The 23,308-nt window shown below is 46.2% G+C and overlaps 1 long non-coding RNA gene across 1 annotated transcript in view; it reads right to left on the reverse strand.

Moving 5' to 3' along the window:
• Window positions 1–23,308, reverse strand: part of LOC125087751 (uncharacterized) — a 46,502-nt gene that overhangs the window by 20,962 nt on the left and 2,232 nt on the right. The window contains exon 2 of the long non-coding RNA XR_007123506.1: window positions 16,000–16,149. This is a non-coding gene — a long non-coding RNA (uncharacterized LOC125087751). The remainder of the gene's footprint in view (window positions 1–15,999; window positions 16,150–23,308) is intronic.

Below are 23,308 nucleotides of genomic sequence, written 5' to 3' on the forward strand. Positions count from 1 at the left end.
TCCCTGTGTGGGACCAGAACATGGAGATGAAAATAGATGCAAAACTGTGCTTTTAGAGGTGAGAGCTAGATCCCACTCGGAATCTCTGCTGGCTGGCCTCCCTGGATAATCCTAAACCCCCACAGGTTTGGCTTCAGAGGACCAGACGGCAGCGTCATGGTTAGTGCACTGCGCAGTGGAGGGGAGGGAGGGGTAGGTCACTGGTAGGCACTCTACTGATGGGCAGTCAACCCACGGGAACCCGGAACCAGGAACACAGGAGCCATGGTTCTTTGTCTCAGGCCATGGTAGATCATCCCATCTGTTCGAGACCCATGGATAATATGGGATCCTGCTCCTCAGAGGGCAAAGCCTTCAACCTGCTCTTGGCCTTGAGCAGCCACCCCTCTCAAAGTTGGGAAGGAAAACACTTCCCTCCCCCTAGGGGCTCTTTCTTCTCCTTTTAACCCACTTCCTCCCCTCTCCCAGGGTCGCATCACTTTTGGATCCCTGGCCCACATTTTTATCATTTTGTTCTAGTGCATGGGATGACTCTGGAACAGGGGGGACAGGGTAAGAGACATGTGTTCGGAGCCTGCTGGACGTACTCCTCTTAGCAAATTTTGTGTGCGATATTAGACCTGCAAGCTACAGACCTTCTCTGAGGCTTTAACACTTAGGAATTACATTCATCTTCCTGTAAGAGAGACCCTGATCAATATGGCCTAAACAAGATAGAGATTTATCTCTCTCATGTTACGAGAAAAAAAAAAAGAAGAAGAAGAAGCCAGCAGAAGGCTCCTTCCATGCTTCCATTCCACCAGCGGCAGCATGTGGCTTCCATCCCTGGGGTGGCCTCATCGTGGCTGCTGGGTCTTTGGTCACCATGTTTCTTTCCCAGCAGCAGGAAAGAGAACCAAAGAGCTCCCATTTTCATCTCATTGACCATCTGTAGCTGCAAAGGAGACTGGAAACTAGTTAGCTGCAGTCTCGGCACTAAGGAAAAAAGAGTAGAATGGATATTGAGCAGGCCAATGGGAAGGTCAGCCACACAGGTGCTCAGAGCACGGTCAGAAGATGAGGCGCTGGCATCAGATGCATAGGTTCAGGCCCTTTGTTCCACTCACGAACAGCTATAAAAGTCTTGGCAAATTACCTCCCCTCTCTTGGTCCTCATCTACATGACAGGAATAACCAGAGCACTGACCTCAGCGTCCAATACCTTTGTTGCTGGATTGCTGGGAATCTGCAGCACTCTGGTGCGTAGTAAGTGCTTGTCGGATGCTGCTTCTTTTTATTCTCCTGCCTTTAGTCACATTACTGAGGCCCGGACTTTTACCCTGCCTGGTAGGCACCTTTCCTGTCTGACCACAGCACAAGAATGGGGCTCGGTGCCAGGTAAGGGAGACAAGGGTAAGGAAAGGTTACGGTGCATCTGTCCCATGTTCCACTCTCAGGGCCCACGGAACTCAAGCCACTTGCAAATGTCCCTTCATTTTCCTCCTCTCTTCCCCCATGAAGGGCCAAGGTGCAGGGAGTAGAGAGGAGCTCATGCAGAACGATGCCTCCCCATCCCTTCTACCATCTCAAGCCCCAAGTCCAGTGTTGAAAACGTCAGGTCTCCACCTCGTCATCCTCAAACCCCTAACTGCATAGAACCCTGTTCCAGGGGCCTGGGGCACCCACTTGACGCTTGCTCCAAGGAATTCATAGTCTAGAAAAGGGGCCAGCAAACTGCAGCCTGCAAGCTAAATCCAGCCCAGTGGCTCTCCGGGTCAACAGAGCCATCCTCATGTGCTCACGTGTCACCTGAGGTGATGGTGCTTTTGCAGGAAAGCAGCAGACTGTGGCCCATAGACCCAAAACGCTGACCCTGTGGCCCTTTCCAGAAAAAGCATGCCAACCTCCACTCTAGGTGGAGAAAAGGAAAAGGAACTATTTTTGAGGACACCAGCAGGTATACATAATCAAATAGGATCCTGAGTCGGTGTATGTAAAGATACAGGAAAGGACCCGGGAGAATTTCCAGCCCCCAGGAAGCTCTGGGCACCCACATGGGAATGAGGAGGAGAGCAGGTGAGGACATGGTCAAAGACAGCGTTACCCTGACCTCTACCATTTGGTTTTACAAGGGAGAGTAAACTTGGGTCGTTAAAACCTAATTTTTAGGGGCGCCTGGGTGGCTCAGTGGGTTAAGCCGCTGCCTTCGGCTCAGGTCATGATCCCAGGTCCTGGGTTCGAGCCCCGCATGGGGCTTTCTGCTCAGCAGGAAGCCTGCTTCCTCCTCTCTCTCTGCCTGCCTCTCTGCCTACTTGTGATTTCTCTCTGTCAAATAAATAAATAAAATCTTTAAAAAAAAAAAAAAAAAACCTAATTTTTAACAGAGTGTATTGATTGTTGGGAAGTGTGACATGTTGAACACTTTTATAGACTCCTAATAAAGTATAAATTAATATAACCCTTTTGGAAAGGCATTTGGAAAATATATCAAGAGCCTTAAACATGCTTGTACTCTTGGCCTCATAATTCCACTTCTGGGAACCCATCCTAAGGCTATAAACTAAAATGTCGAAAATATTTATGCACAAATATGTCCACTGTGATATGACTTATAGTAGCAAAAAGCTAGAGCCGCTCAGATAGTTAGTCATATCAGAGTGAAATAAATTATGACATAGCCATCTGATAGAATCTTACACAGTCATTAAAATGATGCTCACAAAAACTTTATAAATAATTTGAAGGAAATCTAAGTGAATGAATAGGATACAAAGTTGGAGGAAGTTTCATCAAAGCTGTTTTTAAAAAATTTAGCATTTCCACCTGGGCATACCCAAATATCACAGTGTTACCTTTGGAGGAATGGATGATTCATGGTTCTCTTCTTAGTGTGTGTGTGTGTGTGTGTGTGTGTGTGTGTGTGTGTGTGTATTTTTTTTTTCCTGGAACATGTTGGTTTTATTTTCATAATGGGGAACCTGGATATCATCTTAGACCATAGGGGCTTTGAGAAGGTTCATTGAGAGCAAAGTGGGTCAGATTCCATGGCTGAAGGGAGTAGGAGATGAGAGTTAATCACTTCATTCCTATAGAGTCAGGAGAGCAGGGCAGAGGGAAGGGGGAGATTAACACCCCACTCCACCAAACCAGCAGGTCAGAGCACGCCCTGTGTATGCAGCTGGACCAGGTGCCGCCTTCCCCGGCCCCATGCTCTGCTGCTCAAGCCAGATGGGCAGGAAGGGGAGGGGGCTTGGAGGGCTGAGTTTTCCATTTCCTCCAGCAGCTGAGGTCAAGCTCACCAGCATCACCTCCATAGCAGAGAAGGATGGAAGAGAGTGTCAGGACAGACAGGAAGCCTGGGGTTGGGGAGGCATGAGTCCATTCATTTTCCCCCAGGGCCTCGGAGTCACAGAGATCCCCACCCTCTGCGGGTCTGGCTCAGACCCTTGCCCAGTTCCCAAACCTCCAGGCACTCTCCTCCCTAGTGCTGTGTTTCTCTTAGCAGTAACGATATCTATTAGGGCTTCTCTTCCCTTATCCTAAAAAAAAGACAAGGAAAAAAATATCAAAGCTGGGTCCTCAATCCATGCAGTATTTTAGGAGGGCTCCCAGAGACTAGGTCTTCTTGAAGACAGCCAATTAGACACTCATGGGGAAGTCCTCAGCACACAGCTACTGAATGGGTCCCTTTCACATCCCAGCCTCTCAAACCCTGTCTGCGTTCTGACTTAGCTCCTTGACCTTGGGCAAGCTAACTACACTCTCTGAGCCCCATTTGCTTCATCTATAGATTAGGGAAGGGGATAATCTTCCAGTAATCGTCATTGTAAATACCAGAAATAATTTTTTTAATAAGTCCCCCACCCCTGCAATGATTGGCACATAGCAGGTGCTCATAAAAGGTCATTCTAATTTATCAAATTACATTTCCTGGGCACCCTGAAGATGTGAGGGGCAGTGCCCTGGAATCAGACACTAATCTAGAAAGGATAGCTAGTCCTTTTCCAAAGCAAAAAAGCATCATGGATCCTTTTAATAATATCTGATGTACTCAGCCTTCCAGAAGCAACTCAAATCCAGGCCTCTCCTTCACCCCCCAACCCACCACCCCACCCCCCCACCCCCGCCGCAAACTTGCCCCAGTGCAGCCCACCCTGAGCATGTGGGCCTGGAGCACCCCCTCTCTCCCCTGACCAGGAGAGCAATTACTGTAGGAGCCATTCATTTGGTAATTAGGCACAGAGGGAGCTGTGACATCCCTTCTGTGGCGCTTGAAACTGTGACTTACATGGTCGCTCATCTCTTCAACTACACTACAAGGCCCTGGAGGGCGAGGCTGCCTCCTCTAGGTCTTGTTCTAGTTCTCTCTTCAGCAGGCGATTGATCCCTACTTGTCGCACACTGGATTTTTGTGTTTCTTTAGCTCCAGCCCACAGAAAGTACATTTATGCTCTGCTGATGTGGGGTAGAATATTTGTCACTCTAAACACATCTGAACAGCCTGGAACGGGCACTTCCAAAGGGAGAAATGGGAAGAATCTGAAGCAGGGAGGGGGTTTTCCATCCCCCTCCAAGTGTGGTTCCTGCAATTCTGAGCAGATTGGGGCGGTGGGGAGGTAAGGCCAATGGTGCCAAACTGAGGACTAGATTTGCGTCTGGGGCACTGCCAGGACACTGGTTATTTCCTGCCCCCTCCCCCCGCCCCTGCAGATGCTTCTGGGACTCCCGGGGAGCAGCTGCCCTGGGGAAGCCGGACTAAATCAGTAAGCCAGGGGCAAAGAGGCCACAGAGTCAAGCCAAATCTGGAACCATTTTGAGAGAGTGAGCATCCAGTTCTTCCTCCCCCGCCTCATCTTTGCTCCTTGGGCTAGGGCTGCGGGTCGCCAAGAGGGCTAAGAAGTGCATGCTCCCAGCGTTGACAGGAGCAGCTGCGTCCCGGGGCCCCCCACCATGGCTGGGGCGCCTCTGGGCAGGGCAGGAACAGTCACCAGCAGCTGACAGCTGTGGTGGGCGCCAGGACTGAGGCGCCCGCCACATGGCTTCCTGTTGGATTCTGGCCCTCCCCGGGGCCGGCCCTCCTCCCCCACCACCAGAGCAGCAAATGGCCATGGGGTCCTCAGAGAAGGGCTGTAGGGTGATGGGGAAGGGTTAACAGCACCTGCTCCCTCTTGTGCCCTTCTTCCTGTGACATTCACTTCAAAGTCACAGGATGGTGCCTCCTATCTTTCCTGCATCCCTGCAGATAAGGAAATCTGCTTTTTCCCAACTGGGAATTCGGTTTCAGCAGTTCGGATGGCTGGGAGCTCAGAAAGGGACGTGGGGAGGAAAGCCAGTGTTTGCTGAGTACCAGCTTAGCACCCCATACAGGCTCACCATTCTGGGTGCTGGGCTAGACACCTATGACTGGACTCTGGAGCAGACCTAGGAAGGGCCTCAGCTGGCCGCCCCCCCGCCACACACACACAGCCTGCTCTGCGCCCACTAGTTTAACATCAACAACCCCTAGCAAAGGGCCAGTACCTCCCATCTGTATCCCAGACCTTTCACCAGGGCAGAAATTTTTCACAAATCTCCATGGAGAGGTTCTTTCCGCCCCCGTGAAATAGCTTGGCCAACAGCACAGCAAGACGTTCGGCTGGAGAAGGAGCCCAGGAGGCGGGAAGCCCTGCTGGGGGCGGGGGGTTCAGGAGGGCTGGCAGGCAGAAGGGCTGCTGGGCCGCTGTTTTCCTCTCCGCTTCTCTGCAGACTGGAGCTGTGGCTGGTCCTGGCCGCCTCTCGTGACAGGAGAGCGCCCCCTGCTGCCAGAGCCCCGCCGGCGTCGCCCAGCCCCGCCGCTGGGAGCGCGGCAGCATGGGGAGGGCTGCGTCTGCGGGGAGCGGGTAGTGGGGAGCGGTGCCGCCGCCTGGCGGGACCCACTCGAAGCTCAGGCCGGCAGAAAGACGCTGCCACCCCTCTACACCGCCCCTACCTGCAGCCGCGGGGGCCTGCACCAGCCCCTCTAGCCGGACCTTTCTCCAGGGCACTGTGGTTTGTATGAGATTGGCGGGTGCCTGGCTGGCTCCGTGGGTAGAACCCGCGAGTCTGGAACTCAGGGCTGCAAGTTCAAGGCCCACGTTGGGTGTAAAGATTGCTTTAAAATAAAATCTGGCTCCACAACGCCCTGGGCATACAGATGGTTTAACTTCTGAAGCTTTAGTTCCTTCATAACTGAACTGAGATGATCAATATTCTGTATATCACAGAGATGCTTGAAGGAGGTAATTCATGTAAAGCACACAGTTAGCTTTCAATAATAGTAACTATTGTTTCCGATTCAGCTGACACCACCACAAGTCAGTGATGAGACAATCGGGGAGAGGATCCCATGGACCAGAGTCAGGGATTTGTTTTTTCAAAGCCTTTCATCATTAAATGGATCTGATCTAGTTCCATGGGCATATTTGAGGGAAACAACTTTGCCTAAAGGGGAAATAAATGCCAGAGACATTCACAGAAGCATCAACCACAAACAATTACTAAATACATTGATCAGTGCTCCAAGCTGTGCAATAAAGAGAGGGGGAGAAAAGTTATGTTTGGGGAGAGTCTGACCCGCATTATTGATTCTGACCATTTTGCTGGGTTACATCTGTGAACCACAAATGTGCTGAAACATCTCCCATATATATTTTTTAAAAGCCGAGTTCACTCTGCATCCTCCTGCTGGCCTCCCCACCCAAATCTCTGGAAGTATGCTTAACAACTCTGCTTCCTCTGCTTCCACGAGCTCTGGAACCCACTGGCTCAGGTGTTCACGCCCACCACTCAGGCCACTCTCCCACCCCTGACCGGGGCACCTGTGGCCTCTGCCCAGTGCTTCGTCCTCAGGCCTCAGCGCTCCACTCATTAGCAGCAGGGACACTGATGGAGCACTGCCTGCCCCTTGCAACACCTTCTTCCTTCCACTCACCCCTGGTTCTCCTCCTTCCTCTCTGGCCCGTCCTTGCCAATCACCTCAGCCTCAGCTTGTCGGCACGTTCCTAGGCTCTGTGTCCAGGCCTCTTTCTGCTTCCCCTCCAGAGGACTCCCACCAGCCCCGTGTTTTAACTGCTGTACATTGACAAGACACGTTCTCGTCTCAGCCTCCCCCTGTCCCTGAACTCTGGATGCACACATCCAGCAGCCTCTTCACCAACCCCACTTGGAGATCCTAGCATCATGTAACTTGACAAGCCCAAGAGGAGCTCTTGACTCCCTCTCCTCCCTCTTTCTCGTCAAATAAATGGCAACTTCAGACTTCTAGCTGCTCAGGGCATCCTACTGCCTCTCTTTCTTTTGTACTTGACATCGGCCCACCAGCAAATCCCGTCAGCCTTCCCTTCACGATGTACCCAGAATCTGACCACTTCTTGAATTCTCCACTACTACCTCCAGTCCAGGCCATGACCATCTCCTGGCTGGTCTCCCAGTTTCTACCCATGGTCCCCTGCCAGAATTTCCACATGAAAGCAGAGAGAGTTGGGGCACCTGGGTGGCTCAGTCAGTTAAGCATCTGTCTTCAGCTCCAGTCATGATCTCAGGGTCCTGGGATCGAGCCCTACCTACATCAGGCTCTCAGTTCAGTGGGGAGTCTGTTTCTCCCTCTCCCTCTGTCCTGTCATGCTCTCTCACTCTCTCTCTCTTAAACAAATAAATAAAAATCATAAAAAAAAAAGAAGCAGAGAGAGTCTTTTATTAAAAAAAAAAAAAGAATTAGGCAAGTCATGTCATTCCTTTGTTGAAAATGCTCCAAAGGTTTCTTTCCTCACTAAGAAGAGATTTCAGTGGTCTACAGGGCCTTGTGCAATTTTACCCAAAGCTTCTCCTCCAACTTCACGTCCTACCCCCACATTCACTTCACTCAGGCCCCTGGCCTCCTTGCTAATGCTGCAGGATGCTGAACAGGATTCTGCCTCAGGGCCTCTACACCTACTTTTCTCTCTTCCTGAAATGCTCTGACCCCAGGCCATCACAGAGCTCCTACCCTCACTTCATTCCCTTCCTGTTTATCTTAGCAGAGAGGTCTTTCCCGAACACTCTATATTAGACAGAGCCTTTCCTGACCACCCTCTGTATAAGTAATCTGAAGGGGGCTCATCAGTGGGGAAGTGAATGCAACAGTCCAGGCAGGACACAGGGAGCACAGTGATGGGTGGTGAGGCTGGTGCCAAGCCATGGACTGGACAGCAGGGAGATTCGAGGAATAATGGGAAGGGGAAGAGAGGCGAGGTCCAGGGAGACTCACAGATTTGGGGCCTGGATGACTGGACACCCAGAAAGATCCTCACCAGCACTTCCTCCTTTCTCTTCCATTCCTTCAGGCTCTGATTCATCTAGTTGCCCCCATTTATTCACAGACCCAACCTATCAGTCCCATGGTCTCCTCTTGCTGTTCCTCAGCTTCTTCATCCATTAATCAGGGCAAAAGTGGTCATTTCCACATAAGTTTGTAGTGAGGAGTACATAGTTAACCCATAGAAAGTGGTTTTGACAGTGCCCAGGACATAAGCCCTTGAGAAATGGTGGCCATGGTCATTATCATCATGGCATTCAATGCCATGGTCATTATCGTCACCATCCAGCATCATTTACTTCCCAACCTCCTACCCTGACCCACTGTGCTCCTCTCTACCTCACTTGGTAGAGAGTACACACGCTCCTCTTTCCCACCTTCGTTTTTCTGGCATCTTCAAGACCCCCACATTTTTGCTGTGGAAGAACTTTTTTTAAAAGATTTTATTTATTTGACAGAAATCACAAGTAGGCAGAGAGGCAGGCAGAGAGAGAAGGTGGGAAGCAGGCTCCCCACTGAGCACAGAGCCCGATGTGGGGCTCGATCCCAGGACCCTGAGATCATGACCTGAGCTTAAGGCAGAGGCTTTAAACCACTGAGCCACCCAGGTGCCCCTGTGGAAGAACTTTTTGACACGAGATGCTCACTCACTCTCAAAGTAAAGTGGAATTACAGTTGAGGAGCCCTCCCTCAGCCCCACAGCATTCCCCACCTGCATCCACAGCTGCTGTCCCTCCCCGGTGGCCAGAATGAACGATAAAATCAGGACAGAAACTCCATCCCCACTGCACGCCCCCCCCCCCCCCCCGCCGCCCCAGGCCCTCAGCGGCTGCTGCCAACCACCTGACGGGCTCCGGCTGAAACCTGCTTGTTTCTTTTTCCGTTCTCTAAATGCTCACAGATGTCTGTCTGCTTTCCTCTATTATGTGCCTTCTAGAAGATGGGGGGAAGATCAGATACTTGTGAATATTTTAATCTCCCTTTTTCCTTTCTCTCTTAGTATCAAAAGGAGCAGGGGCGGAGTTGAAGTTGGCAAAACGTCCAACCAGCTTCATTTCCTATCCTAGGGGGAGAGGGATAGTGAATGAGCTGACCTGTGAACTGGAGCACGCCCTTAACTCCTGACTCAGTGCTCATCCCTCCAGGTCCACCAGACTCTGAGAAGCAGCAGAAGGAACCTGAAGGCTGTGGCCACAGACTTAAGTGGAGACAAAGCACAGTCCCACATAGGCAGTTGGTTTCTGAATTAATATAGGACCTTTAGACAGGTCCCCGGGAGGAAAGACAGGAATGACCACCAATGACCTTAGCTGAGACTGGGAGAAGAACCAGGGAGGATGGCGAGCATATAGTGGTGCCCAAGACTGCTTTACATCTCTCAGAAAGAGCCAGAAGGTTTGAAAGAGGACGGGATATTGTCGCAGGTATCCGAAACTTTAAAGTTTGTACCTGGGCAAGAAAATCATTACTCTGGAAAGTATGCTACGTGGGACGATGTCACTCAAAATTTAAAGATTCAATCAGATCTCCCGCAGGAGTGTTAAGTTCACGCAAAATCTTTAAAAAGCAAATCTTTTTAAAACCAACATCTTTGACTCAGGAATCTCATTTCTGGGGTTGGATCCTGAGGAAACTGCTCCGAATACAGAAAAAGATATTTGCTATGGTGTTATTTACAATAGCAAAAACAAAACAGTAGAAATGGAAACAGCCCGTCTGCCCATTTATAGGGGAGGAGAGAGAGCACCCAGGTGCATCTTCGAGGGAACCATCTGGCAGTGTGCCTCTTTAAGAAGGGCACACGATAGCACGGAGGCATTTTACAACAAAGGTGGAAAGGACAGTTACATAGAAACCTGTATACACTAGACTTGCAACCACCAGCACAAGATGATTGGGACTGCAGGTTAAAAAAAAAAAAAAAAAAGAAACGAGTGGAATAAAATAGACAAAAATGTATTTATGCTTGTGTTTGGGCGATGGGACCATGGCTAGATCTTTTACTTGTTTTGTATTTTCCAAGAGTTTGTAAGTGGGCGGTTTCACTTTCAAAATGAAAAACAATTATTGGACTTCAAATTAGAAAACCCATCAAGAGTTTTTGCTTTATTTTCTTTTAAGATTTTATTCATTTATTTGACACAGAGAGAGAGATTACAAGTACACAGAGAGGCCGGCAAAGAGAAAGGGGGAAGCGGGCTCTCTGCAGAGGCTTGATCCCAGGACCCTGAGATTGTGACCTGAGCCGAAGGCAGAGGCTTTAACCCACCGAGCCACCCAGATGCCCCCAAGAGTTTTTGCTTTAACATCTCAATAAAAAGTTTTACATGGAAATAATTTCTTCAGGGTTTTGGGTTTTTTTTTTTTTTTTTTCATTGTAATGTAGTCTAGTAATGTGAAAATTCTGGTACTCCAAGCATTAACACACCTTGGCTCCCTCAAAATGCTCACATTCTCTTAGCTTTCACTTCCAAAGAAGGAGGATATTGGGGGGGTGGGGGAGGCAGAGGCAACCACAATATAATCTGCAGACCTAAATATAGACTGCAGCTTACACAGGAGGGCCCAGAGGAAGTGGAGATAAAATTTTCCACTGGATGACCTCATTTGCCTAAAACACCCAGGAGTCCTTACGAAGTACGGCCCTTCTTACCGATCTTACAGAAGATCTTACAGAAGTACGGCCCTTCTGTATTCTGGGCCAGCAGCCTGCAGAAGGGTGGTATGGGCTGGCCCACGTTCATGGAGGAGGAGGGTCTGAGCAGGAGAAATCATTCCCTTCAGACCTGCGGAAGCATCTGGGACCCATGAGCTGAGAACAGCGGGAGGAGCCTGGGCTGGGCCTCAGTCCACTGCTCCTAAGTGCCCTCCCTGCAGCTTCGCCACAAAAAAGGGCACACCAGGGCACCTGGGTGGCTCAGTGGGTTAAGCCTCTGCCTTCGGCTCAGGTCATGATCTCAGGGTCTTGGGATCGAGCCCCGCATCGGGCTCTCTGCTCAGCAGGGAGCCTGCTCCCCTCTCTCTCTCTGCCTGCCTCTCTGCCTACTTGTGATCTCTCTCTCTCTCTCTCTCTCTCTGTCAAATAAATAAATAGATCTTTAAAAAAAAAAAAAAAAAAGGGCACACCCCAGTCAGAAAGGACTGGCTTTCATATCTTGAATCCTAAAGACACAGAGCTGCTATCGGGGAATATCTAGGTGGGTATGAGACCGGAAGCCCTAGTGGTGCCACCTGAGCCCTTCCTCTGAGCTCGTTTCAAACCGCAGACATCCTCTGTCAAGGAAGAATCCACAAGTCATCTGGGAGCCCTGGGTGAGTGAGCTCGAGGCAGCAAGGCAATGCAGATTGTTGCTAAAGGGCACTTTTTTGGAGCCGGTTTGAGTTGGCCTGTGAGATTTGCCTCCTAATTACGGCTGCTCTGGGTAGGGAAAGGGAAGGGACTAGGTAACAAATACATAAGGAAGCAAGCTAACAGAAAGGAAGGCTGCCTTCAGAAGCCACCCACCTTGTCAAAGACAGCCCTGCTTGGGCAGCCTCTGCGTGACTTGGAGGGTCTTGGATCTCTGAACCCTCTCACTTCCTCCCAACATGAAGCCCTCGCATCCAGAACACCCGTCCCACCTTTGTCCATGTACCTTTGGTTCAACCAACCAAACAGCTGGATTTTTTTTTAAAGGAAATGTTTTTTAAGGAAATATTTTGGAGTATAATAAGACCTATCTATCCTTTGCCCAGATTCAATAATTATTAACCCATGGCCAATCTTGTTTCACCTGCACTCCCATCATTTCCTCCTTCCCCACCAATAATTTGAAGCAAATCCAAACATTACACAGTTTCACCTATAAAGAGTTCAGCATATACATATATATAATAATATATTTATATACAATTGTAATTTATATATACATATATAAAAATAAGGTATTTTATTTTTTTTAATTTATTTTTTATTTTTTTTAAGATTTTATTTATTCATTTGACAGAGATCACAAGCAGAGAGGCAGGCAGAGAGAGGGGACACAGGCTCCCTGCTGAGCAGAGAGCCCAATGTGAGGCTCGATCCCAGGACTCTAGGATCATGATCCAAGCCAAAGGCAGAGGCCTTAACCCACTTAAACCACTTAACCCTTAACCCACTTAAGCCACCCAGGCACCCCCAAAATTAAGGTCTTTTTAAAACCATTGTCACTATACCATGCTCAACCTGAAAAAGCTAATGTTTAACTTTTTCTGATTATCGCATACATTTTTTTGTGTACTTGAATCAGGATCCAAATACAGTTCTTATACTTTTGACTAACTGTCATGTCTCAAGACAAAGAGCTGAGCCATGAAACTATGATATCCAAATTTAGGGCAGGTAGCAGAGTGGCATTCGGCATTCTTAACTGGTGCCAATCATTAAACCCAAGCATTCATTCATTGATTCATTCAACAGATATTTATGAAGAACCTCTGTGCACCAGGCCTGTGTGCTACACTGGGGTATAATGATGGCTGTGATTATTACTAGAGCCTATATTATAGAGAGAGTATGGTGAAGAAAGCAGACAAGTGAATGTGGCATTTAAAAGATTGAAAAGTGCTATGAAGAAAGGTGCTACATGCCTCAGTAACATGGAGTTTACATAACTCTGCAAAACAAAATTAGGGTCAACAGGTTGAAATGTTGGGGAATCAAATGCGGGCATAGTAGAGGGGAAAACTAAAAAAATAACCAAGCATAAAAAGAAGCAGGAATATATGCTCCATAACCAAGCGAAACACCAAGCACCAGAAACAGATCCAGAAATGAAACAACTGATAAAGTTAGTAGACAGGATATTAAAATAGCTACCATTGCATATGTCCAAGAAAGTAAAGTGTGATCATGATAAGGATAGACATGGAAAATATTTTATAAGACCCAACTGAACTTCTAGAGATGCAAAATAAATCTGAGTGGGCTTACACAGAAGAAAAAATTAATGAACTTGAAGATATAACAGTAAAAACAGTATTAGTGCCCTGTGACATAACATCAAACATACGTGTAACTAAAATTCAAGAAGAGAAGAAAGAGGGACCAAAGAGTCTGAAGAAATAATGGTTAAGAGTTTTCCAAATTTGGGGCACCTGGGTGGCTCAGTCATTAAGTGTCTGCCTTTGGCTCAGGTCATGATCCCAGGGTCCTGGGATCGAGCCTTGTGTCAGGTTCCCTGCTCAGTGGGAAGTCTGCTTCTCCCTCTTCCACCCACCCTACTTGTGTTCCCTCTCTTGCTGTCTCTCTCTCTCTCTCTCTCTCTGTCAAATAAATAAATAAATAATCTTAAAAAAAAATTTTTAAAGATTTTTTCAAATTTAATGACAATTATAAACCCACAGATAAAAGAAGACAAATGAAAATGAACCCCAAGAGTAAGAAACATGAAGAAAACTACATCCAGCCATATCATAATCATAATACTTAAAACCAGCAATACAGAAAAAATCTTAAAAGCAGCCGGGGCGGGGGGGACAGTGGGGGGAATACATTCCATACAGAACAATGATAATAAGAATGACAGCAGACTTTTCATCATAAGCAATGCAAGTGAGAAGATAGTGGAGTGACATCTTTGTTAGGAAAAAAACTACTAGCCTAGATTTCTATACATAGAGAAAATATCTTTCAAAAAAAAAAACAAAAACAAAATAGGGACCTTTTAAGACATATGACAGCCAAAAGAAGTCACCACCAGCAAGCCACCAGGATAATGAAGTCTTCAATAGGTTTTTCAGGCAGCATTAAAATTATATCAAAAGAAAATTTTAATATACAGAAAGGAAGAGCCCCAGAAATAGCAAATATGTGAGTAAATATAAAAGTCTTGTTTTATTATTATTTAAGTCTCCTTAAAAGGTAATTGATAGTTTAAAGCAAAACTGATACATGCACGCTGTGGTTCCTAGTATATGCAGAAGTAAAATGTATGACAGCAAAATCACCAAGACCAGGAGCAGAGAAATGGAAGGCTGGTGGCATAAGGTTCTTTCAGCATAAGTGGAGTGGTATATTATTTCTTGAAGGTAAACTGTGATAAGTTAAATGTCCACATTTTAAATCCTAAAGCAACCACTAAAAGAACAAAAAGGTTTAGCTAATAAGCAAATAAATGTGATAAAATGAAATCATGAAATGAATACTTATTTCATACAAAAGCAAAAGGGGGGGAGGAACAAAGAATAGATGGCACAAATAGAAAACCAGTCGCAAAATGGTATTTTTAAATCTAACACATCAATAGGCACCCCAGTTAAAAGGCAGAGATTGTCAGATTGGATAAGAAAGCAAGGCATAACTATATGCTCTCTACGGGGATCCACTTTAAATATAAAGAATAATTTAGGTTAAAAGTAAAAGCATGGAAAAAGATACACTAAAACTAAACAAAAGAATGCAGGAGTTGCTATAAAATACCAGACAAATTTTAGAGCAGGAATATTACCAGGGGTAAGGGTTATTTCATAATAATAAAGGAGCAGATTCTTAATCATCAGTATTGGTACAGCTAACCACAGAGCTTCAAAATACATAAAGCATACTGCCATTATTTACAGGCAACATAACTGAGTATATAGAACCCCCAAAAAGATGTAGAGAAGAACTATTAGTACAAATAAGTAATTTACCAAAGTCACTGGATACACAGTCAATATCTGATCTCTTCCATTTTAGCCATTCTGGTGGGGGTATAATAGTATCACACTGTGGTTTTAATTTATATTTCTAGGATGACATTTTTTTAAAAGATTTTAGTTATTTATTTGACAGACAGAGATCACAAGTAGGCAGAGAGGCAGGCAGAGAGAGAGGAGGAAGCAGGCTCCCCACAGAGGACCCCGGGATCATAACCCGAGCCAAAGGCAGAGGCTTTAACCCACCGAGCCACCCAGGTGCCCCTAGGATGACATTTTTTTTTTAAACATTTTATTTATTTATTTGAGAGAAGAGAGAGACAGTGAGAGAGAGCATGAGCGAGGAGAAGGTCAGAGGGAGAAGCAGACTCCCCGTGGAGCTGGGAGCCTGATGCGGGACTCGATCCCGGGACTCCAGGATCATGACCTGAGCTGAAGGCAGTCGCTTAACCAACTGAGCCACCCAGGCGCCCGACATTTTTTTTTTAAAGATTTTATTTAGTTATTTGACAGACAGAAATCACAAGTAGGCAGAGAGGCAGGCAGAGAGAGAGAGGAAGGGAAGCAGGCACCCTGCTGAGCAGAGAGCCCGACGCGGGGCTTGATCCCAGGACCCTGAGACCATGACCTGAGCCGAAGGCAGAGGCTTAACCCACTGAGCCACCCAGGCGCCCCTAGGATGACATATTTATTTATTTGAGAGAGAGAGAGCGAGAGTAGGGGGGTGCAGGGAGAGGGAGACAAGCTGAGCAGTAAGCCCAATGCAAGGCTCGACCCCATGACCCTGAGACCATGACTTGAGCCAAGATCAAGAGTCAGACACTTAACCGACTGAGCCACCCAGGCACCTCTCCAGAATGACATTTTAATATACTTACTGACTGCAGAGAAATTTTCTTTAGTAAATGTATAATTCTTTCGCCTATTTTTCTATTGGGTTGTCTGTCTTTTTCCTGTATTGATTTGTAGGAGTTCCTTCTGTATTCTGTCTATGACTCCTTTGACAGCTTACGTATGACAAATATTTTCTTCCATTCTCTGTGGCTTACCTGTTCACTTTCGTTCCAGTTGTACATTTACTACCTTCGTGATTGCTTTGCTCTGCTTGGTGATTCTGGAACTGGACTCTGAAGATGATATTTCTCCTGTGCCAGCTGGCTTGATGATGTGTTTTGTCAGCAGAAGATACTGGAGGCTCACTGCAAGGATGGAAGAGGAAGAGTTACTTATTTTCTTCTGTTGTTATATTTTTGCATGGAACACCAAACGGAGCAGTGTACAAAGGTCCGGGCTTGTTTACCACGGTGGTGAATACTTTCCAGCCATTCCCTTTGTTCCTGCAGTAGCTGACAGAGTATTCTTGAAGCAGCCATGACCCTCTTCAGAGATCTGAATCTTAGCCTTATGGGGTAGGGGGGTGCTCTCCTCCTAAGCTTCCCCCACCAAAGATTTTATTTATTTATTTGACAGAGAGAGAGAGAGCACAAATAGGCACAGAGGCAGGCAGAGAGAGAGGGGGAAGCAGGCTCCCCGCTGAGCAGAGAGCCCAACACGGGGCTTGATCCCAGGACCCTGGGATCATGACCTGAGCAGAAGGCAGAGGCTTAACCCACTGAGCCACCCAGGCGGCCCTAAGCTTTTTTTTTTTTTTTTAAGATTTATTTATTTATTTGAGAGAGAGAGAGAGAAGAAAGCACGTGAGTGAGGGACAGAGGGAGAGGGAGGGAAGACGGCACCCCACTGAGCAAGGAGGCTAATGCAGGGCTTGAATTCACGACTTGTATCTCAAGACCTGAGCTGAGATCAAGAGTTAGATGCTTAATGGACTGAGCTACCCAGGTGCTCCAAACATAAAATCTTAAAAATAAGAAAACTGGGGCACCTGGGTGGCTCAGTCAGTTAAGCGTCTGACTCCTTGATTTCTGCTCAGGTCATGATCTCAGGGTCATGGGATCAAGCTATGTGTCGGGCTCTACACTCAGCAGGGAGTCTGCTTCTCTCTCCCTCTCCCTCTGCCCCTTCACACCCAACACATGCTCCCGCTCTCTCTCAAATAAATAAATAAATCTTTAAAAATAAAAAAGATTTTATTTTTAAATAATCTTTTCACCCAACACAGGGCTCAAACCCACAACCCTGAGATCAAGAGTTACATGCTCCACCAACTGAGCCAGCCAGGCACCCTGAAGTGTTTAGACTCCCTCCTTGTTCACTTTTCCCTCAACCCTGAGGTCATAGCTGCTTCCTGCACTTACGACCTTTATTATATCTTATTATATCTTAGCACTCTCCTTTACCCTTTTAGATCACCTTTTTCCTTTTCTTTGTATTCTATTTCTTTATATTAAATATCTCTGCTCATGTTAATTGGTATCATTTTGGTCTCCTGACTGGATGCTGATTTACACTCTCTTGATAGTGGCATTTGGTGAATGAAAGTTCTTAATCCTAACATGCTTTGACAGCTTTGTTGAGAATCAGTTGGTTCCATATGCGCTGGTGTAGTTCCGGGCTTTCTATTTTGTTCCATTGATCTATGTAGTTATCTTCACACCAGCACCACACTGTCTTGATTACTGTAGCTGTATAATAAGGTCTTGAAATCACATAGTTTAAGTTTTCCAACTTTGCTCTTTTCTATGCTGTTTTGGCTCACTAGGTCCTTTGAATTTTCATATAAATTTTAGAAACAGCTTGCCAATTTCTATAAAAATGCCTTCTGATATTTTATTATGAATTTTGTTAAATCTCTAGGTCAATCTGGTTTGAACGGACAACTTTTTTTTTTTTTTTTTTTTTTTAAAGTAGGCTCCACACCCAGTGTGGGGCTTGAACTCACAACCCTGAGATCAAGAGCCACATGCTCCAGTGACTGAGCCAGCCAGGTGCACCAAACTGACATTTTAACACTATTGAATCTTCTGATCCATGAACATTGTGTTAGTCTGCTCAGGCTGCCATAACAAAATACCATTGACTGAGTGATTTAAACAACACAAATTTCTTTCTCACAGCTCTAGAACCTGGAAAGCCCAAGGTCAAGGTGCGGGCAAGGCAGGTTTCATTCTTTTTTAAATTTTTTAAAAAACTTTGTTTATTTACCTGAGAGAAAGAGAGCAAGAGGAGAAGGGCAGAGGGTGAGGGAGAAGCAGACTCCCCACCGAGCAGGGAGCCCAAGGCAGGGCTCCATCCCAGGATCTTGGGACCATGACCTGAGCTGAAGGCAAATGTTTAACCGACTGAGCCCCCCACGAGCCCCAGCATTGCATTTTAGGACATCTTTCAAAATGTTTTCCATGAACATTGTAATGTCCTTTTACAACCAAATAATCATGAACATTTTTATGTTATTATGTTATTATTATCTGACATTATTTTTAGTGGTCATGTAAAATTCCATTGTATGAATAACCACAATAAAATTAACTTCATATTACATTTACATTTATCTTTTTAATTTCAATCTCATAGCTATCCGTTCATTGGAATCCCTTTTCAACTTTTTTCCCCTTTGTTCGATTACGTTTCCTCTCTGTTTAGGGTAATCCACGGATTTACTTGGACGAGCTCTCCATCAGCCTCTGAGATGTAGACCTAAACGTTTCGTGACACAGGCCCCAGGGGGAGTCCTGGGGTCTGCTCCTGGAGCTGCTCCTCCAAGTAAGAGCCATTCGTTCCATGTTCTTCTGAAATGTTTGTTCAACCAACTCTGCATCCACTAAGTGTACATCCATCTTCCAACACCGTTCTAAATACGTGTGGGAAGCTAATTCCATTCACTGATTTCTTGTTGAGGTTGAGCCCTTAGAGAGCCGTTTGTAGACCATACTTGGCATCTTCAGTGGACTCCTTCGAAACCCCTCCTGGATCCTTTGGGATCCCACCCACTGCGTGTACTTCACTACTAACAGCTTGCACTGATGACTTTCAGAGGATTGACCTTGGGCACCAAAGCTGCTGCACTCGAATTTAACACTTTCCCCCTGGGCAGCCTATGCCAATGACTAAGTGACCTGAGGGCATAAATACCTGGTAGCTTTGACTCAGGGTAGCAAGCTCTCAAGTATAATCTGGACCCCGGAGCTCCCCGTGGGATCAGGCTGAGTCTGGGACCTGAAATCTCACCTTTGCTTGGTTTCTTCCCTTCCCTATCCTACTTCTGCCATTCCCCTGTAGTTGTCTTCTGACAGCCGTTCCTTTATAAACCCTTGCCACCTGAATCCTCGGCCCAGGCTCTTCTTTTGGTAGAACCTCATCTAAAGACAGCATCCAAAAAGCACTGTAGGCATCACTCAGAGGAGGCTCCTTCCCACTGTCACTCCCACTACCATCCCCCACCTTCCAGACCCAAAGAAACTGTTGTGCCAAACTTCAGAACAACTTGATATCTGAACATCTTTGCTTGCACTGTAGGGGCCTACTTAGCCAGAGCTAAGTTTAACCATCTTGGTTAAACAGCCATTTTGTTGTTTGTGCAATAAAACTTAAACTGACCCTGCCCCCCCCCCACCAGAGGAACTTGCTAAAAAGCGAGTCTGGGAAACCAGTAAAATATGGTCAACCAGTCCCTGATAACAGAGCCCAAATACAAGGGCGGGTCAGGTCAGGTGGAGACATCCAATCAGTAAAACACACATACTATCTCCCTAACTGCCAAAGAATGTGGGCCCCGCATTTTGGGCGCCAAACTTGGGCGTCAATACTGACCAAGGTGATAGGCTAGTTCAAATAGCTACTATAGGGTGAATTGTAATTCAATTGGCCACCCGTGTGTGACCTAGCATGACTATACAACTTTCTCTGTGTGTTACAATCTCATTGGCTACCTGTGTGTGGCCAGGCCCAACCACATGGCCTTTGCTCTATAAAAGCTAGTCTGTGAGGCTGGGAGGGCCTCCATAAGGGACAGCCAAGACCGGTCGGTCTGATTCTCGATGCTGGCACGAAATAAAGCTTCGCTTGACCTTCGCTTTGTATCAGTCTCACTCCTTTGATCACGGACCCCATCAGCACTAAAAAAAAAATAACAGGTGTTTTTATCCACCTTACAAAAGAATTCACAACAGGTTCCTAAATATAGGGAACTCCACTTGCGTGCTCACAATAAAATTACACAATCTTACCCCCAAAATTGACCCAAAGCAACTTCTCCAGAAATAATGTATCCTGTATAAAGCCATGCCCTGTAAAGCAGCCCCAAAGTGGAGACTTTGAACTCCCTCTCAGTGAAAGTGCGTTCTCCTGGGGCCCCTTGGTGAGTTTCTGAGTCCTTCCCTCAGCCCCCTCCTTCCGGCCCTGAAGGGAGTTGCCATGGTGACTGTGGGCCTTTGACCTCTGGAGTAGCTCAGGCTCTGAAGAAAGGCCTTCTGCCAGCGTGGCTAAGAAGCGGGGAGCTGAGATGCAAATGGCATTCCCCTTGGTCAACCACGCACATATTCAACTAGTTTAGCCTCCAAGATGTGAGGAAAGTACCCAGACAACTTCACAAGCCGGGGAGCTGACACCGGGCTCACCCTGCTACTGCAGAGAAGCAGCCTTAACAATACACCTCACCCTGAGCCTGATCCAGACAGTCTCCGCACGCAAAGAAAGGCCATCCTCGGGGAGGCGGGTTGGGGCTGAATGGCTCTAATTAATTTATTATTGGAGTTCACGGATACAAAGAGAGGGTCACTACAAATGTAAATGATGCTGTTTTTATCCCAGGATCTAAAGCCACTTAACCAAGGAAATGCAAGCTATCTCACGTTTGTTTAATTAGCTCATTTGAATAGAAGAGAGGCCAGGGAGGGACAAAAAAGGCCTGAACTCAGGAACTTGCCCGCAGGAATCATTCATCCCCCCCCTTGACAGGGAAGCCCTGCTGAACACCTTCCTCAGTACTTGTTTTTAAATATTATTAATATTTGCAATTATAAAAATAGTCTGTGCTCATTGTCACAAGGCAAACAATACAGAATTTATTTTAAGTTACTGTCTCCCCTCCAAGTCCAGTCAGTTGAGGTAATCAGTGTTAACATCCTGGAGCATATAGCCTTCCATCACTTCCTTTGTGACCATTTCAACGCATCTAACCATTCCCCATCATGGCCTCCCCCTCTGCCTCACCTTCTTTAAAGCTGTTCCTGCTTCTCAACATTGTATCATGCAAACTTCTCCACATCAACATCTATGGATCTAATTAACTCTTTAATACCTCCATAATCTTCTATAAATACTATAATTTATTCAACAGGCCCCTATTGATGGACAATTCTGATTATATCCAGCTTTTGCTGCTATAAATAGGGTCTGTCTTTTGTGTGTATATAGACATAACTTATTGTATATATACGAGATTGTATGTCTCATTACCTACATTGTATATAGCTTATATATATGTATATGGATGTTATTATTTCTATAAGATACATTCTCAAAGTTGGAATCAGACGATGTGTTCATTTTACTTCTAACAGTCACCTTGAGATTACTTTATCAAAAAGGCTTAGCAATTCACATAGTCTCTGTTTACCCACGCACTTGACAACACTGGATGTCATCAATCTTTAATTTTCACCAATCTGATGAGTGAAACCTGTACTAATTATTGATTTCTTTTGCGTTTCCCTGACTACAAATAGAGTTGAGTGTCTTTTCATATGCTTGTCGGGCATTTGTATTCTTTCATCTGTAAAATGTTTATTCATATCATTTGTCTGTTTTTTTTTTTTTTTTAAGTTTTGTCTTTTCCTTATAAGGTTATACACTCACAATATTATTTATGTCTGTCACAGGTATAATCATTGTTAGTTAGGGGGCTTAGTACAACTTGATCCATTTTGTCCCTTCCCTGTCGGTTTCACTTGCAAATGTAAGCACTCTCCGTTTTTTCCAAGTCAATGGTCGAAGGAGCTGGGCTGGGGGAAAGCACACCGACTACGGAAAAGAACAGAGAGGAGGTTCAAGTCACCAGAGCAGTGAGTTTGTGCTAGGAGGCCGGGAAAACCAAGTTGAAGAAAACTGAGCATCTATAATACTCTTATATCTGGCGGAGAAAGATGAGTAGCTTTTCCAGAATTCAATCTCCTTGTTCTGCTTTATTTTCTTTTAAGATCTTATTTTATTTATTTAAGAGAGAGAGACCACATTTATTTAAGAGAGAGAGAGAAGCAGACTCTTCTCTGAGGATCCCAGCATGGTGCTCGATCCCAGGACCCTGGGATCGTGATCTGAGCTGAAGGCAGATGCTTAACCGACTAAGCTACCAGGTGCCCCTGCTTTTTTTAAAGATTTTATTTTTAAGTCATCTCTGCACCCAGCATGGGGCTTGAACTTTCAACCCTGAGATCAAGAGTCACATGCTCTACCAGCTGAGCTAGCCAGGCGCCCCTCTTTGTTGTGCTTTAAATGCTCCTCTTCCTCCTCTTGGAATAGAATCCTTCTCCCATATCCCTTTATCTAGCTCACTCTTACTCATTTCTCAAAACTCAGCTCAAATATCACCTCCTCTGTCAGCCTTCCTCCATCCACCCACTAGCTGACCTAGATGCCCCTCCTACGTATAGTACTATTCTAGCTCTCGTCACATCACCTCATAACCCCCTGGTCGGCTTGTCATTTCCTGTCCACTCTAGACTGATCGCCTTTAGAACAAGACTCCCTTTGGATCACCTGTCTATTCCCGGGGCCAGCACCTTTGTGAGTGCTTTGTTTGTTCAAAGAATAGCTTGTACAAATTTAGCAACTTTATATATATATAACACATGATCCCTGATATCACAGTAGTTACCATCTAGCTGAGACCCAGTAACTCAGTAAAATGGAGTAGCAACTATACTTCAGTAGAAGAGTATGTAACTGAGAATAGAAATGGGATAGAAGCCCTGGATAAGGGGGTACAGGGGAAGAGTCATGGAGGACGTGGGACTTGTTCTGGATTGTGATGGGTGGGTGAGATTCGGATAAGGAGTAAGAAGAAACAAGGGCAGCCAGGCAGGGGCAGCAATGGACAAAGACTGGGACTGGGAAAGAGCACGTGGTGATTATGTGATAGCAGGGAGGCTCAAGTGACCAGAGCAGAGAGTGTGTGTGCTGGAGGAGGAGGAAACTTGCCTGGGATAGCGTGTGGCTTCCAGCAAGGACTTTCTGGATTACTACAAATGGGCATGTCGCCTCCCCAGATCTTGTTGGCTGATTATGGCACTCTGCCACATCCTCTAGAGATACGTTCACATGCCTCTGTCACTAAATTGTAAGCTCCTGGTCTGGAGTGGGTTTGCAAAATAATGCCCAACCACCACCACACACACACAAAGATGCCCATATCGTAATCTCCAGAACCTGTGAATATTCTGCATTATGTGGCATTATATGGCA

The sequence above is a fragment of the Lutra lutra genome, chromosome 16 (assembly GCF_902655055.1).
Source record: "Lutra lutra chromosome 16, mLutLut1.2, whole genome shotgun sequence".
NCBI classification, from domain to species: Eukaryota; Metazoa; Chordata; class Mammalia; order Carnivora; family Mustelidae; genus Lutra; species Lutra lutra.